Source organism: Phoenix dactylifera, chromosome 10 (genome assembly GCF_009389715.1).
Source record: "Phoenix dactylifera cultivar Barhee BC4 chromosome 10, palm_55x_up_171113_PBpolish2nd_filt_p, whole genome shotgun sequence".
NCBI classification, from domain to species: Eukaryota; Viridiplantae; Streptophyta; class Magnoliopsida; order Arecales; family Arecaceae; genus Phoenix; species Phoenix dactylifera.
The window spans coordinates 8,998,098-9,003,588 of record NC_052401.1 but is presented as its reverse complement, the minus strand read 5'-3'; the positions used below and the strand labels follow the sequence as shown (position 1 = coordinate 9,003,588).

The 5,491-nt window shown below is 38.3% G+C and overlaps 1 non-coding gene across 1 annotated transcript; it reads right to left on the bottom strand.

The window, feature by feature from the left end:
• Positions 1-1,162: 1,162 nt before the first annotated feature.
• Positions 1,163-1,269, bottom strand: LOC120112285. The gene has a single exon (XR_005513758.1). It is a non-coding gene; the product is annotated as a small nucleolar RNA R71 (small nucleolar RNA).
• Between the last annotated feature and the right edge of the window lie 4,222 nt (positions 1,270-5,491).

The following is a 5,491-nucleotide window of genomic DNA, read 5'->3' as shown; positions in this document are numbered from 1 at the left end:
CTCATTTAATCAGTACACCCTAATGACATTGCATAAACTTAAAAAAAAAAAACCATTGATTATTTGCAGCATTTAGTATTAAGCATTTGCATAAAGTAATTAAGGGCAAAACCCATTAAAAAGATAAGGTCGGGAAGTCATTACCTGTCCTTAGCCCAAAAATCACCACCTTGCATACTTATCCTAAGCCAAATTAAATTAAAATCAAATTAGACGTCGGCCTTAGGGTTTTCGAGCTCAATTAGGCTCTTGGAAAGAAGCGGCTGAAAGCCACTCCAGTGAGAATTTAGTAATTGGTGATGTCTAGAAAAGTTTTACAACAGTGAGAACTGTTACGGGTATTGTGGTATCGGTGTATCCCTTCTGGCACCACCGCACACCCCGGGACTTTTCTGGTCACTGGTTACTAGATCACTTAACTGGTAAGCTCAAGCTTAATCTGAAAGGGAGATTAGGAGCTGTCTAATCTAGAGAGAATTTCAGGAACTTTTTTAACCTGATAAGTCTCTATGCAACTAGATTTAAGAAGCTACTAAACCTCACTTAGCTCTAAAATTAATAGGGTCAAATTATTGTGTGGTGTTGATTGTGGTCATCTTGGTCTAGCCCTTCTTCTTATCTTTTAGGATTTCATTTAAAAAAAATATATAAATAATTTTGAGTCTAATTAAGTTGTGGAAAATGTATGCATGGTAGAAGGTCATTAAGGGATAAGTTAACCCCATTTGATCCTGAGATTGACAGAACTTTTCATCATAACCTGCGAACTGTAAAGCAACCGTCGATCTCTACAATGGGTGAACATATTAGAACCCTGAATGAATTATTCGCTCCTGCATCCGCTAGTCCACCTACATGTATAGTATTGCCAATAAATAATGCAGCCCAATTTGAAATTCGGGCTGCAACAATAAACATGTTACCCAAGTTTCATGGGTTCGAGAGTGAACAACCCTATATTCATCTAAACAAGTTTTTGACAATCTGTCAAACATTTAGAAATCAAAACTTAGATGAAGAGGGTATTAAATTAAGATTGTTTCCCATGACTTTAGAAGATCGTGCTGCTGCATGGCTGTATTCCCTTGCTTCAAATTCCATATCATGGGAACAGCTGTCTAGGAAGTTCATGGCTAAGTTCTATCCCATGGTAAAAACTGAAAAAATTAAGGATGCCATCAGAACTTTTAGAGAAAAATCTGAAGAAGAATTCTTTCAAACTTGGGAACGATTCCATGACTTGTTGGTCAAATGCCCACACCATGGGCTTGATAAGGCTGATCTGGTCCACTTCTTTTATAAAGGACTAACTCCGGCACATAGAAATATGATTGAGTCCATGCACAAGGGTAGGTTTATGAACCAAACCCCGGATCAAGCCTATGAATTTCTTGTTGACTTAGCTGAAAATGCCCAAAATTGGAGTAGCTATGGTGAGGAAGTAATTAGAGATGAGTTTGGGTCTAGAAAACCAGGTAATTATGAAATGAAAGCAGACCCAGAACTCAAAAATGTCATGTCTAATCTGATGACTGGAATGAACAACTTAAGTAACAAGTTTGATGTTTTCACTGTTTCCACTAGTTCGAGTTCATACAAAGAGTCAAATCCCGTCATGAAAGTGGATCACGAGTCATATAATTTGTGTGTCTTGTGTAACAGTCCGGAGCATCTAGTGGAGTGCTGCCCTAATCTGCCCACCATAAAGGCCGAGCAAGCAAATGCTCTAAATTCATATAGTGCCTTTAAGAAGCCCACTCCCAACTCGTTCAGCCCAGTTTATCACCCTGATAATAGGTTCCACCCAAATTTCTCATACAAGCAAAATGAACCTATTCAGCATCAAGGTGGTCCACCAGGTTTTCAGAACAACTTCCTCAGGATAGGTCTATCACAAATAAACCAACCATTGGTTCCATCTGTACCTCCTTATAATGCCCCTATCCCACAGCAACCTTCACAATTAGAAACCATGATGGCTAATATGATGAAACAACAACAAGATTTTATCAAGCAACAACAACAGACCAATACAGCCCAAGCCCAGACTAACCAATTCCATACGCAAGCAATTGCAAAACTTGAGGTTAGTCTAAGCCAAATAGCAAACTCTCTAGGGGATAGAAAGAAAGGTGAACTACCTAGTCAACCAGTGCCTAACCCTAGTAGACAACAAAATCAAGATCAAAGAGGTCAGTATCAAATCAATGAAAATCCGACCTATGAAGTCCAGGCAATTACCACTTTAAGGTCTGGCAAGCAAGTGGACAATAAAGTCCAACTTCCTGAACATGAAAAAGAAAATAAAAATGAATCCGATAAGAACATTATTCAGAAGAGGGGTCAAGAACAGGATAAATCAGACAAAAAGGAAGAACCCATAGAAACATACAAACCTAAGGTTCCCTTTCCCAGTAGACTTCAGGACTCCAAGAAACAATCTAACTTTGATGAAATCATGGAAGTCTTTAAAACTGTTCAAATAAATATACCTTTTCTCGATGCCATAAGACAAATTCCCTCCTATACAAAATTCTTGAAAGACCTCACCACGGTCAAAAGAAAAACAAGTATTCCTAGGCAAGCTGTTATGGTTGCACAAGCCTCATTTCTCATTCAACAACAGATTGCCCCGAAATTCAAAGACCCTGGTTGCCCAACTATTGAAATAAAAATAGGAGAGACGATCATCCAAAGAGCTCTATTAGATTTAGGAGCCAGTGTAAACCTACTTCCCTACTATGTGTACCAAAAATTAGGTTTGGGGAATTAAAGCCTACAAATATTACCCTTTCCTTAGCAGATAGGACAGTGAAGTACCCCAAGAGGATTGTAGAGGATGTAATAGTGAAAGTAAATGAGTTTTACTATCCTGTGGACTTCGTTATCCTTGAGACTGAACCTGCAATACATCCAGACAGTCACACACCTATAATTTTAGGTAGACCTTTCTTAGCCACAGCAAATGCTGTGATCAACTGTCGAAATGGGATGCTGAAGTTATCTTTTGGCAACATGAAAGTCGAGCTTAATGTCTTCAACATAAGTAAACAACCACCAGACGACAAAGAAATCAATGAAGTTGACATGATTGAAAGTCTGGTTCAGGAGACTTTCTTACAAACTTATAATAAGGATCCTTTAGAAGCTTACCTTGCCTATTTCGAGGAAGGGGTCAAGCATGTGCCCCTTAGTTCTGTTCCCCTTATGAGCATAGATCGTCATCAGCCGACTGTTCTTCATCGGACTCTTCCAAAACCATTCTTAGATAATGGTTGAAAAAAAAGGGAGATTTACATTTTGTCTGGCTGAAGACATAAAACTTAGCGCTCTTGGGAGGCAACCCGACATGTAAATATTATTAAAATAATAATAATAATAATAATAATAATAATTAAAATAAAAATAAAAAAATTCAATAAATTACTAATATGCAGGTTTGGAGGTTTTTGGCCCCAATTGTCACTTTATCCACCCATATCAGGTAACTTCTCCTCTATCCTATTACTGCTTTAAATTCTCTTTAACATTGAGGACAATGTTAGATTTAGGTATGGGGGTGAGAATATTTTTGATTTTTTATGCCAAAAAAAAAATTTAAAATTAAAAAAAAAAAAGGAGTTCAAATTTTTAACTCAAACTCTAATCTTTTTGGCTGTACAAACTAGGAATTGCTTTGACTTTGACAATAGCTTTGAGTTAAGGAATATGATAGCAGTTCTAGCTTGAGTTTTCGTCCCACCTATCTTCTGCTAACATGTTACAAGATGATTTAGCACCAACACGTAAGCATATGAATAGTGGGGTATATATACTTGCAACTAATATGAATACTTTTAATCTTCGGGATAATTTAAAGTTATATGTGTGATGAACATCCTAATCACAAAAAAAAAAGATAAAATAAAATAAAAATAATGAGTTTATTTTAAGTCTTCTCACTGAGTAACCGGGCCTCTTGCCTGGCAAGCAGCGAGTGTTCGCGTAAAAAGGTGAGTATGATTGAGATTAAACTCGGAGTGACTAATTTGGCCTTGAAGCCTAGTTAACTTGAATTATTAAGCCTGTTAGGGTGTCTCTACACCTAGTGCCCTGAGCCATCTGGATCGGGAGTCATTGGCCTAACACTCGCTACATGGGTTAGCTAGAAAGCTTAATAAGGCTAGATATTGCACAAGTCATTCTTCTTTTCATTCAAAAAAAAAATAAAAATAAAATAAATAAATAAATAAATAAATAAATATGGGGTGTTCATTACCATTTAACTCTAAAAAGTCTTGAAAATTGAAGTGATCATGTTGGAAGTAAGTGAAAGCCACTCATTTATATGATACTATCTTGCACCTCACTACATTCTTGACTTGTTAGCAGATAGATGGGGAGTAATGAAACTTGAGTTAGAGTCTGCTTAAATATGATAGCAATAAGTCTTTATTGTCCTTGCAATTCTAAGTTCATACAGTATTACTTGTTCAAATTTCGAGTTAAAAATTGGAAATTCCTGACTGATGAAGTTTGTGGGTAACCTCACTGCAAACCCTCACGAGACAACACTCGTCCACTAGGGTAACCTAGGGGTTTAAAGGCTTGTTGCACGTGCTAAGTGCAATCGTGATTCCCTACGAAAATGGGTACATATCTTAGTTTTGTGTATTTAGTTTAAAAAAAGAAAAAAAAAAAGGAAAAAAAAAGAGAGTCATAAGTTAGACTACATTTTTTTTGTGCCCTCATTTTATCGTTTGCTTGTTAATTGCTAGAGACTAGCAATAAGCTAGTTGGGGGGTGTGATGAGAGCACAAAAGTGCGATCTACATGTCACTAAAATTAATGTGTTGCTAACCGATAATAATAAATTCACTAGATTAATATTATATTTGGGTTTGACATAGATTATCATAAATTAGAGATAAAATGCACATTGAGTACAAATTTGACTTCAGAATGATCCCTTCCCAGATCCGACCCGGTTGAAGATCGAGTCGGGTCCGAGTCGGGTCCAAGTCGGGTTCGGGTCCGGATCCAATTTTTCTATACTTTTGGGAAAGAATTTTTAGCAGATCTAATTTGACCATATCATAACTATGAGGTGCTGGGTGACCCATGACTTGAAAGACTTGCAATTGACCTCCAGTCAGAACAGATGACTCCTCCCATCTCAGGAGGGCAAAGAAAGTCCCAGACCTTCTTCCAAAATCCAATTCCATTGCAGAAACTGGCACATAACCCATATTCAATGAAGGGAGATCCTCTCACCCGCATCAAAGCATCCATGCGAAAACAGGGGAGAGGGAATGATCCCATGCGTCCACCACATCGATCCCAAGTGCCCGTTCGAATGCATCCAACTCCCGTGCCAGCCACCGTGCCAGCAGCCCGCGTTCTTCACGCGGTGAACATCCCAACGATCCAGCCTCCTCCATCGCGCCCAATCATCCCGGAATCCCAGCGGCCAGCCCCTCCTTCCAATGATCCCGCCTCACAGATCGCCTCC